At 38.3% G+C, this 13,488-nt stretch overlaps 1 non-coding gene across 1 annotated transcript; it reads left to right on the top strand.

Moving 5' to 3' along the window:
• Nucleotides 1-12,979: 12,979 nt before the first annotated feature.
• On the top strand, nucleotides 12,980-13,143 carry LOC115868496. The gene has a single exon (XR_004045628.1). It is a non-coding gene; the product is annotated as a U1 spliceosomal RNA (small nuclear RNA).
• The last annotated feature ends 345 nt before the right edge of the window (nucleotides 13,144-13,488 follow it).

Genomic DNA, 13,488 nt, shown 5'->3' with positions numbered 1-13,488 from the left:
GAGACGGAGAGAGATTCATCTATTTTAAGGAATTGGCTCATGTATTTGTGGTGTTTGGCAAACTCAAATCCATTGGTTGGAGACATATTGAAAATTCCAACAAGATGTCTATTTTACAATCATCCTGTGTTAAGTGAAGTTGATTAGTGAAACAAATCGTGTGACATTCATATATGTAAACAAAGAACTTCATATCAAGAAGTCATCATGTATCAAGAAAGTGCCCTAGCCAATCCAACATAAGTTCATAAGTCCCTCTTTAGTCTTGTGCACGCATGTGCAATGGTGCTGACTGCAGGAAGATCACGGGCCAGTAGGTGCAGAGTCCTGTGGTTCCCCAGTTGGAGGAGGCACAGCAGGACTCTGGCAGTGCCCAGGGTCAGCTGCAGAGTCCCAGCTAGCAGGAAAGGGGGAGAGAGAGAGGAGTTCCAGGGTCCTCTTTATAAGAAAGTCACACCCCAAGGGGACAGCATTAGGCTGTAACTGATTGACAGGCTAGTTTCCACCGCAAAATTTTAATATGTAACTACCACACACCCCATCCTAATCTCCTTATAACTGATTTCCTGTGAGCAAATTCTGTTAGAGCTGATCATGGAGGATTAATAGCTTGTAACTGCCAATCTACTGAGAATCCTGCCACAGCCAAATTGACACAAACCTAACTACTGCAAATAATCTTTTAATTTTTTCACGTATGATATTCTTGATACCATCCCATAACACATCTGATTGCTTGTCATGAGTGTTGACTGTGTCATATATATTACTGAGACACTCTCTGAATAGGCCAAATGTACTTGAACTACAACAATGGCTCAAACATAGCAACGATGCTGAGGATGGTACAGGGCTGGGCAGTGCTTTATTTTGCAGTTTACAGAGTTTCTATGAGTCAGAACTGACTTGATGGCATCTAACAACAACCACGATACTCATGGTGGTGTTTTAGTTCAGGAACACTGGTTTTCCTTTTCCTTGCCTTCAACAGGATGCTTAGTGCCTTGACTAATGATTGCTGATGGCAGAGTCTTTTTCCATTGTCTCTTCCCACAAACATAGACAACTTTATGACATATACTGTCAGGTATGGTCTTGGTTTATAGTGGCCATTTATATAGTTGAAAAATTTATTTGCAATTAGGTAGTCATTGATCTTACAAAATTCTATTATGGGGCTTCAAGGTTTGTTTCTATTACCAACTTTCTACTGCAACTTTCAATCCTTCTTCTTTGTTTACAACTTTCTTACCCCGATCACCAGTACTTATTGATGCATCTTGATTATATGTTTGATCAATTTTACAGTGAAGAACATGGTAGAATTTTACAATTTTTTCATTGTGTTAATCTGGGTAGATGAGAGAAGCAAATTCATAAGCACACATATGTATATAAGGGAGAGGTTTACATACGAGGGAAACTGAACATTGAGAAAGCATCCCAACCCAGTCCAGTCCAAGGCCATAAGTCTGATATTAGACCATATGTCTGATACCAAGCTATAAAGTCCTCTTCAGACTCACGAAACACATGCAGTGAAGCCAAATGCAGGATGATCACCAGCCAGTGGGTAGAAAGTGTTTGGGTACAGTGGCAGTGTAAGCATCTCAGTGCTGGCAGGGGTCTCTCTGTGGATTCTTTGGCTTCCAAGGTCTGGTTGCATCCATGTGACTTGTCTTCTGCAATGTTTCCCAGGGAGTAGCAGAGAGAGAGAGGTGTCTTCCACCTCCAAGAAGGAAGCCCCAGATTTCTCAGAATTCTCAGGAGAAGGTCATGCCCACACAGAAGTCCCATTGCCTGTTTCCAGATTGACAGCCTAGACCCCCTCCAACACTCTTAACCCTTAAATTGACACCACATTAGGTGACTACCACACTCACTCATCATCACCTTTAGTAGTTGCTTTGTACATTTGAATCTTAGTTGCATGGACTGATTTTCCTGTAGGGGTATATATATTATTCTATCACTAACAGTTTTGTAATTACGATCTGGATATATTCTTTTTGACAATAAATATGATGTCATTCCTGTTGAATTTTCCATTCCCAACATAGTAAATCATATAATTTTTCAACCCATAATGGACAACACTAGCCCATTTTAGCTTATTAATGCCTACTACAACACCTACTATATCAATACTTGTGCATTCTGTTTTGTTTTTTATAACTTCCAATTTTCCTAGAGTCATACATTGCACATTCCATACTCTGTTAGGTAATAGATTTTGGCATCAAACATTTCTCATTTTGAGTTGTGCCCCATCAGCAAATAAAGGCCCTGGAAACCTTATTCTCCCCACATTAACATCAATTCTACTTTGAGGAGGCAGCTCTTCTTCAGTAGTATTTTGAGTGCTTTACAATCTTAAGGGTTCATCTTTCCACACTTTCTAAGATCAGGTGCCTCTGATATTCAGTTAATTTTTAGCAGTTAATTTTTTAGATGTGGACTCTCTCTTTCTTTGTGCTAGTCTGGACTTAGAGTGGAAAAACTACTGAAAACAGTTCACCATAGGTAACTGTTCAGCTCTGTTATCTAGAGAAGCAAACTAGTGACACTTATGTGTGTGTGTATATATATATATAGATAGATAGATAGATAGATAGATATAGATATAGATATAGATAGAGGTATATATATATATATATATAAATATTCAGGCTCAAAATTCACCATTAGAAGTCAGCTAGCTTAAACACCTTATCAGTGAATACTAAGAGTAGGCACACCTGAATTAAGCCTCCCTTAATCATATCAAGGCTATTTACAAAGGAAGTCCAGCCATCCCACAATTGCTTTTGGGTTTTACAGACGATCTCATGACAGAGTTGACCAAGCTATGCTAGAACTTATCATAGGAGAATTCTGGCTCACCCAAGATGACCATGATCTCATTGATCATGCTAGTATTTGAAATACCAGTGGCATAACTTCTAGTAACACAGCAACACATAAGTCACAAACACATGACAAACTGATGGACAAGTGGCCTATTAGTCATTAAGGAAGTGGTAATCCAAACCAAAATGATATATTGCTTTACCCTCTAAGAGGACCATGAAAAAGAAAAAAAAAAAGAAGAAGAAGAAGAAGGAAAAACAAAACAACAGATGCTGGTATATGGATTGTGATAGGTTTTGTGTCACTTCTTCTGGGCCAGTATGTTAGACAGGGTTTTCTAGAGAAACAAAACCAGGACACTAATGATTTTGTATATATTTATAGAGGTAGACAGATATATAACATAAGAAATAAACAGTTGATTAATCTACAAAGCAGTACAAATGACTTGGTGCAACTCACTTCTGTGAGACAGCTAATACATTGGCAGGCTTTCAAGTCTTGAGGTTTGCCAGATAGTCCTCTGTAGAATAATTCAGGATATCCGGGCACAGGCAGCAAACAGCAAGGCAGATCACCAACAGTCAGCCAGATGACAGGGTTCGACAGTCCCCAGCTCAAGTGATGTATACTCCAATAGAGTGGTGAATCAGGTCTTGAAGGAACCTCAAACCACAGCAATACAGTCCATGGGTTAGATGTCCCACAGGCAGGGTAGCTTGAACATTGAGGCAGAGAACAAGCTAAGACAGCGGCACACTATCTGATGACCAAAGAGCAAGAGAGAAGAAAGTTGAGGCTCGCTGAGCCATTTATCTCTCTGCCCTTCAATTAACCCCACATGTGTTCATTGGCCAGGTTGGCACAGTAAACCTACGTATCACAGCCAGAATTCTCAGTAATTAGGCAGTTGAGACCTGCCCCACGATGTGATCTGACACAATATAATCAACTGCATCATGGGACGAGCTATGAGTAGTTAAGCAATCAGAGTGGAGTGCAAGTCCTTACTCAGGTCACAGCTTTTAGATAGTCTCTTCAAGGTGTAGCCTATTTTGTATTTATGGAGTTGCTGGGGAAAGCTTCTTTGCTACTTGACAGTGTAGGTGCTACATCTGGCTCATGCACCTCCAGTACTTTGGAGTTGAGCCAATAGCTCACAACATTTCCTGACAACTCTGGAATCCATCTGATCTGTCAACCTTAGATTCATTAACCTCTATATCCACTAGCCATAGCCTTCCTGATTCATCTTCCTGCTTTCTAGTTTGCCAACTAGATTATTCAGAAAGAGTCTCCATCATAACATCCAACACATGGATTTAATTGGACTAGACTTACCTACTTCCTCCACTGTGGGAGACATTTTATTGATATAAATTTTCTATAGCCTAACCTATCCTTCTATGGTATACTACATTAAACTACACTACTGTATTAGTCTGGGTAAGCTAGAGAAACAAATCTAGAGACACTCATATGTGTATAAGAAAGAGCTTTATATAAAAGAGCAATTGTATATTAAGAAAGCATCCCAGCCTAGTCCAGATTAAGTCCATAAGTCTGATATTAGCCCATATGTCTGATATCGGTCTGTAAATTCTTCTTCAGACTCAAGCAACAAATGCAATAGCACTGAGTGCAGGAAGATCGCAGACTTATGGAACCAGTGGCAGCGGAAGGCCATGTGGAGCCAGTGGCAGTGGAAGCAGACGATGATGTGCGTCTCCACGTGACTTCACCAGCTCCAAGGCTCTGGCTACCATCAGCATAGCTCCATGTGGCTTGTCAACAGGAATGTCATGCACGGAGAGTGTATCTGGCCTCCAGTGAGCTAATCTCCTTCACACCTCCAAATGAGGTCATCCATCTGTGACCTGATTGACAAGCAAAACTTCACTCCTTCACAAGTTGACAGATTATGTAACTGCCACAACTGCATTATATTATGCTTTAACTTTCTAGAAAATCCAGTCAATAGTTGGATAAATTGGAAGTCTCATCAATTTATGGTGTGACAGAAGAATGCTAGAGCCTGTACGGAACAAATTTGTAGCTTCATCACGAACACTGAACAAGGAACACCAGAGAAAACATGATGCATTTGAACTATGCTATTGGCAATGAATATTGGAAGTACTACGGGCTTCCAAAAGAATAAACAAATTTGTTTTGGAAGAAGTACAATCAGAATGCTCCTTAGAGTCAAGCATCATAAGATTTTGTGTCACATGCTTTGGACTTGTTATCATGAGACCAGTCCCGAAGAAGGACATCACGCTTAGTAAAGTGGAGCAGCAGCAAAGAGAAGGCCCTGAAGGAACTGGATTGACCAAGTGTCTGCAACAATGGGTTCAAACATAAGAACAATGGTGAGGGTGGTGTAGGAACTGGTGGTGATTTGCACATTGAATGGGTGCTTCATTTATCTTCAATATAAATTGTAGTCAATGCTCTCTCTTCTATATAGGGAAAACTAGACAAACAAATAGACAAAAAATACCTTTTCCACAATATTTTGATATTAGGATATTTCATTATAGTTCCAAATTTTGGCAGATAAATAAAGATAGATTAGATGTATGGTATATAATACATTATAAATCAAATCTCAAAAAGATAGCTTATTCTTCATGTTTCTAATTTATATATATACTGAAATTTTCAAACGTTTGACATGCATTTTTGAACATAAAAATAAATATCACGAAAATTCTAAAATTAAAAAATAATTTTAAAATATTAATTTGAAATGCTTTCAAAGAAAGTATATTCTGTACTAGACAATACTAACAGGGGTTCCTATGAACTGAGGTCAGTGAAGATGGTTTTTGAGGGGGAATCATGCTATTTTGACAGGTGAGATGAAATCGGTCCCGTGAAAAGTAGTAGAGATAGAAGCAATTAAGAATAAGGGAAAGCAAGAGTAGTGACCTGAGACTGGAAATCACCTGCAGAGAGAGAGTTGTATGAGTGGGAGGGTTATAGATGACTGAGCAAATGGCATGAGCATTTTTATGAAGCATGGGTGGGTGAAAATTAAATTAATTTTTGTTTTGCTTGATGTGCTCACAACTACCCATAATTGAATTTGAATATGTTTAGTATGAACTTTACTTTTTCAGTTTTCCCATTCTCCCACTACACTTAATACACTTGAACACTAATACACTTGAACTTATTTATATATAAAAAAAAGATGCAAAGGCAACATCTACCTCTTCTGATTTCACAAGTTAGGAGGATGAGACTCAAGGCTCAGGATTGATCCCTGACTAATTCCTATGAGGCAGAGGTCAGACAACCCGCCCCCCCCCCCCCAACACTCCTTACTAATTCTTACACCAGCCTGATTTCCATAGCACCCTCTGCCTCTCAACTGTCTTCACTACTTCAGTGCAATGTTCCCACAGAACTCACAGGCCACATTCACATTTGTGAGTTTAATTTAAAAATGAACAGATTATAATCTGGGTCAGGCCTATTCTTCAGCGAAGAGGGCCTCTTCCTATCCATGCTCCGCAGGAAGACTTCTCTCTGGTTCTTGGGGCCTTTGACCTCTCAGAAAAAGTTACAAAGTTATTTTAATGCTGTTGATAATGTCCACAGAGCATATAGTCTACTGTAAACCACAGCCGAAAGATCCTCAAGGCTCGCTCCGAGGCTCAGCAAACATGTTGTTGTGGTTGTTAGGGTTCTGACCCGCAGAGAACTTATGCACAGCAGAACAAAACACCACCCAGTTTGACACCATCCTCATAAATGCTCCCATATTTGAACCGATCACAGCCACTGTGTCAATCCATTTCTTTGAGGGTCATCCATTTTCACTGCCCCTCTACTTTACCAAGCATGATGACTCTCTCCAGAAACTGGTCTCTCTTGACCACGTGTCCAAAGTGTGTAAGACAAAGTCTCACCATCCTTCCAACTAAAGAGCACTATGGCCAGATTTCTTCCAAGACTGATTTGTTTGTTCTATTTTTTCCCACCAGCTTTATTGGTCCACAATTTACATATCATATAATTCAATAGTTAAGTCATTCAATCATATCAAGGAGAATTGCACACTCTTTACCACATCAAGTTTAGAACAGTCCTCCCCTCTCCATGGTTAAATCACTTTTAAAAGTTCTTTTTTGTTGTTTTTTGGGTGTTTTTGGTAAGTGAAACTCAGAAACATTGAGTCCATAGGGAAATAAAATATAGCAAAGATCTGGGGAGAAGGGCAATTATAGAGAGATGGACAAGATAAGAGGGAGATGATGCCAAGAAATCTAGGAAGGAAAAATATGTTTGGAGACTGATTATGGAAGCATTTGTATAATGATGTTTGACATGATTGAACTATGGAATGATATGCCCTATGTATTAGCTACCAAGTTATGGGGGGGTGGGGGGAGCAGCATAGATCCAGGAATGGGTTTTGGGTTGGCACAAAATCCTAACTGCAACTTAAGTACAATCAGTTCTTACATAATGCCCTGCTCTATACTCACCTGCATGAAATGATCACTGAAGATAAGAGTGCTACAACAAAATGTGGTGAAGAAAACAGATGGTGCCCAGCTATCAATCTGAATAGTATTTGTTCTTTTGACAGCCCTGGGTACTTTCAAAATTCTTTACCAGCACCACAATTCAAATGAACTGATTCTTCTTCAGTCTTCCTTATTCAATGTCCAACTTTCACAAGTATAGTAAACAATGAAAATATGATGTCTTGCATCAGGTAAACCTTATTCCTCAAAGTAATCTCCTTGATTTTCAACACTAGTAAAAGGTATCACACAGGATATTTTATCCAGTGCATTGATACTTATTGGAAATTTTAATGCGAAAGTTAGAAATAAAAATGCAATAGTAACTGGAAAATATGATCTTGATAGAAACAACTGGATATCACATCAAAGAATTTTGCAAGATGAATGACCTCCTTGCAAATGACTTTTCCAACGAGAAAAACAGTGGATTCTCCAGGTAGCATATGTAGGATTTCAATTGGCTAGACCTATGGGAAGAAACAATGGAGAAGTTCAATATCAAGAGCTTACAGCAGACCTACTCTGGAACAGACCATCAGTTCCTCATATGTAAACTCAGATTAAAGCTGAAGACAGTGAAAAAAGATCTGATGAGCTGTGGGAGGACATAAAGAACATCATTCATTCATGAAAAAAGCCAAAGTTCATTTAAAAGACAAGAAAGTGAAAAAAGATCAGTGTGGATGCCAGAAGGTACACTGAAACTTGCTCTTAATTGTAGAGTAGGTAACAAAAATGTATGAAATTATCAAGTCAAAGAGTTGAACAGAAAATTTCAAAGGGCAGCTCAAGGAGACAAAGTAAAGTATTATAATGAAATGTACAAAAACCTAGAGTTAAAAAACGAAAAAGGAAGAATATACTCAGCTTATCTTAAACTGAAGAACACAAGAAAAATTCAAGCATCAAGATGAAAAATTTTAAGATGGTAAGGGAAAAATATTGAATAATACAGGAGACACCATAAGAAGATGGGAATAATATACCATCATTGTACTGAGAGAAAATTAGTCGATATTAAATCATTTCAAGAGGCAGCATATGAGCAGGAACCAATGGTACTGAATGAAGAAGTTCAAGTTATCCTGAAAGTATGAGCTAAAACCGGACTCCAGGAATTGATGGTGTCTCAATGGAAATATTTCAACAATCTGAATAAACACTGGAATTGCTCAATCTTTACACCCAGAAATTTGGAAGACAGTTATTTGGCCAACTGACTGGAAGAGATCCATATTTGTACTCATCCAAAAGAAAGGTGAACCAAAATATGTTCAAATTATTGAACAATATTATTGCTATCACATGTATGTAAAATATTGGTAAAGATCATGCAACAATGGTTGCATCAGTACATTGACAGCGAGCTGCCAGAGGTTCAGGTTGGATTCATTATAGGATATGGAACAAGGGAGAGTACTGCTAATGTCAGATGAATCTTGGCTGAAAACGAAGAATACCAGAAAGACGCTTACTTGGGTTTTATTGACTATGCCAAGGCATTCAACTGTGTGGGTGATAACTATAGATATCTTTGAGAAGAACAGGAATTCCAGGACACGTCATTGTACTCATGTGAAACCTGTTCGTGGATCAAGAGACAATTGTGGGAACATATAAAGGAAATACTGTATCTTTTCAAATCAAGAAAATTGTGTCTTCTTGTTTTCAAGTTGTATACTCTCACCACATTTTTTCAATCTATATGCTGAGGAAATAATCAGAGAAACTGGTTTATACGGAGAAGATCATTAGGAAAGGAGAACAGCTTATTGACAAACTTCAATATGCTGATGAAATACCCTTGCTTGCTACAACTGAGGAGGACTTCGCTTGCAGATGGAGATCAAAGATAGCATTTAGTGTGGATTACAGTATTAAAGCAGCCTTCAGTATGATTACAACTCAATGAAAAGAAAACCAAAATCCTCACAGGTGGTCTAATGGGTAACATCATGATAAGCAGAGAAAATACTATGACTAGAAGAATTAAATTAAGTATTTCGCTGAATGGGACATTATATTTGTGATTCTTGGAATATTGAATAGGTAAGTGGTGATTTTGTTGATATTAGATGCCCCAAATCAGGCCCAACTAACAGTAATCGTATATTCAAAGAAACAAAACACTGCTCTCGCCTCGGTCATTCTCATTTCAGCCCATTGTTGCCTCCAGTGTGTCAATCCATCTCATTGAGGATCTCCCTCTTTTTCAATCCCTTTCTCCTTTTTTCCAGGTATGATGTCCTTTTCCAAGGACTGCTCTCGTCTGATAACATGTCCTAAATAGATGAGATGAAGTCTTGCCATCCTTGATTCTAAGGAGCATTCTGACCATATTTCCTCTAAAGTTTATATGTTTGTTCTTCCGACAGTGCATGGTGCTTTCAATATGCTTCATCAGCCCCATAAGACAAGCGCACCGATGATTCTTCAATCTTTCTGATTTGTTATATGCCATTCATGTGTAGATGAGATGATTGAAAATAACATGGCTTTGGTCAAGGGTACCCTTGTCCTAAATAACTGCCGTCTGCAGTCTGGATAGCAATTCATCATAGAACAAAACAAAAACAAATGGAAGCCTTACAAATCGACCAATTCATAACATCATGATAAATAGAGAAAAGAGACATTTTCAAGAATTTCATTTTACTTGGATCCACAGTCTATGCTAATGGAAACAGTTGTTAAGAAATAAAATATTGTATTGTATTGGTCAAAACTGATCCACAAAACTTCTTTAAGATGTTGAAGAACAAAGGTGTTACTTGAAGGTTAAGGGGTGCTTGGCCCAAGCATGATGTTTTGAATCAGTTCACAGGCATATTAAAGCTGGAAAATGAATATGGAAGATAGGAGAAAAAAATGGTACATTTGAATTGTGGTATTAGCAATTAGTATTGAGTTTGTTATGGACTGATTTAAGAAAGACACATCTGTCTTAGAAGAATAGCTAGAATACTCCTTAAAATAAAGGATGCTGAGGAAAGTGACCGGTGATAACTAAAACAGATGAAAATTAAGTTATCTTATGACCCAGAAATTCCACTACTGGGCATTTACCCAGAAGAAATAAGAAACAGGCATGACCAGGCATCTGCCCTCCTGCTCATCACTGCGTAGTTCACAATCACAAAGAGTGAGAAACAGCCTATTTCTATTAATAGATGCGTTGATTGAAAAAATCTCAGGTATATACACACAATGGAGTACTAGGCACCCCTAAAAAACAGTGATGAAATGATCAAGCACTTCATCTCGTGGAAAGAGTTGGAGGATATTATGCTGACCAAGGTTAGCCAAGCACCAAAGACAAGTACAACATAAGCTCACTGGGTAAGCTTGAAAACAGAACAGGCATAGAGGAAAATGTACATATTGCACAGTTCCCAATACTCTGACTAGAGTGAGGCCAAGCACAATGATGCATACACCATCAAAATAAAAAAAGAAAGAAGGAAAGAAATAAAAGAAAAAAAGTTTTAAAAAGATTTAGGTACCACTTGTGTGGAAAGCCATGAGATGCCACACTGAGAGGGCAACACTACAACCGACAGTGGGTCATGTTTCGGCAGAGCCCTTCTCATTCGGTGCGCCTCCCCTCCAGGTGATGACAGGACAGGCCTGCAGCCAGAGTCTGGGCTGATGCCATGGAGACAGGCTAGTTTCAAGTACCAGCCATGCCCATTGGAAAGCAGACATCATTTTTCCTGGGGAGTGGGGGGAGTGGGGGGGATTTTTTCCTTAAACAATAAGGGTGGTTTTTGTTTGTTTATTTTTGTTGCTTTTTTGACGAGCATACCTTTAATTTATTTCTAAGACTTGGGTTTTATTTTTGTGTTTCTGACATCTGGCACCTCTATGTCCTGGAAAAGAGGAAGGCATCTTTCCATTCCCTGGGGCTTGAAAAATCATTCCCTTTGCATTCCAAGCTCACTACCAAATGAGTAAAACATTGGCTGTGCATTCTCCCATAGACTCCCCTCCTCTGAACTTGGACAGACAGTGACGAGGGCAGTTAGACTGAAGGAAAAGAGTAAGAATCATTGCATCCTAATCCTAGTTAGAACAGTTAATCATCACCCTTACCCCAGCCCCATAAACTTAGAAGTAAGATCCCTGGAGGTTTTATTGAAATATTGTTCACATTTAAAGGTCTGTAATGGTGCTTCAAGTGTCAATGTAGCATGTGAAAAACTTTGTACAGAAAGGTACAATTTCTGAGTGTTGAAATGTGATGACAGCACCGCTTTTACCTTTAACTTGAAATCAAAACGTCAGATTTTATTTTTTTATAATTTAAGGACAGTGAAGTTAGGGGATGAGAATATGTCTAAGTTAGCTTCTACAGGTCTAATCATTCAAATGTAACCAGTTTTTTGGGGTTTTATAGCTAAAATTATATTTGTGTATAAAATTATTAACTAATCTGTAAATGGTAATAAATATATTTGCAATGAAAAAAATATGTTGGGAAACCTGAACCCACCTACCCTCTTAGTGTTGTTGTTCTTTAAACTTATTTTATATCCTTAAATGCCAAGACTTTGAACAGAAAAATATGATGAGTCATTTGAGGTTGGTCAAACGTTAGTCTTGACATGATCTAAATTAGATAGTATAGAAGTCTTCTAGGAAACTGTAGAGAAATGGAAGTCCCACCTTCAGCAATATACACATAAATGCACACAAGTCATCAAAAAAAGAAGGTACAACAAGGAAACAGATGGACTTTGGGCCTTTTCTTAAATCTTATCTCAGTATAAGATGGTTTGTTCTAATAATATGGATATGTATGAAACTCACCTTCCAATAAGAACACTGAAGACAAAATGGGTGCATAAGCAAATGTGGGGAACAAAGGTGAAGGTGCCCAGCTTTAAAAGATACAGTGCCTGAGGTCTTAAATACTTGAAGCTAAACAAGAAGCCATCTAGAAAGCAATCAAATGAATGTGAAGGAGTATGGACAAAATGGAGACCGAAAACCCACTTTAAGATATTTGGACCGTTCCTTACAGAAGATCCAGACAGTATAGAACGGATAAAATCCATGACTATGCTCTAGTTCTCTAATATTTCCTTCCCTTAGTATTACAGTCTTAGTTTTACTTCATTAATCTTTGAGACCTGTGTATGTTCATTTGTATAATTAAGATTGTTTGTTGCATAAAATTCCAAAATAGATAAAACCCTCAAAAATAGTAATGGGAGTAATGATTTCCTGAGGGTTCGGGAAGTGAGGGAGTGGGTGAGAATTGATAGCAATGATGACTGTTCAACCCTACACAAAAGGAACAAATAGCAGGATTGTAAATGAACAAACACATGGGATGGTGTAAAATATGGCAAAATAATAATCATACAATATAATAATTAGGTTTCCAGAGGTGTCAGGGTGGGGGAAGGGGCTAAAGAGGAGCTAATATCAAAGAATTTAAGAAAGAAAATGTTTTCAAAATGATGGTGGCAGCAGATGTATAATTAAGCTTGATCTAATTGAATTATGGATTGTTATAATATCTGCAAGAGCTCCCATTAAAATTATTTTTAAAACATATATCAAGAATGGTGACATTTTTTATATTTACCTGGCAGGGGAGATACCATGATCATGAAGGAGGTTTTCCCAGAGCGAGGCTCATCCATTGCACTTCGGAAGTGCTGATCCCTGTGATTTCCCCAAATGTGGGAAATTCAACTGCATAATTTGTGGTAGTGGGGGACTGAATTTGCGCAGTCCCCTGGAAAAAAAAGAATGGTGACATTTTATCTCACATGTTTTGGACAAGTTATTAGGAGGGAGCAGTCCCTGGAAAAGGGCAGCATGCTTGCTTAAATAGATGGTTAGTGAACAAAACGAAATCTCTCCACAAGACAGATTCACATAGTGGCTCCAATAATGGGCTCAAACATAAGGACAATTGTGAGGCAGTATTGGCATAGGACCAGGCAGTGTTTCACTCTGATGTACACCCATCATTAGAAGTTGGAAGTGATTTGACAGACTATAGAAAAAATAACAACATGACAATCATTTGATCTAGTAAATCAGAATTCACTCCGCAGTTTGAGTAAGCCTCATCAAAAAA

Source organism: Echinops telfairi, unplaced genomic scaffold, assembly GCF_000313985.2.
Source record: "Echinops telfairi isolate 266 unplaced genomic scaffold, ASM31398v2 ScPeMD7_11;HRSCAF=52, whole genome shotgun sequence".
NCBI lineage: Eukaryota > Metazoa > Chordata > Mammalia > Afrosoricida > Tenrecidae > Echinops > Echinops telfairi.
The sequence above is the reverse complement of the archived record's forward strand: the minus strand, read 5'-3'. Positions and strand labels throughout refer to the sequence as shown.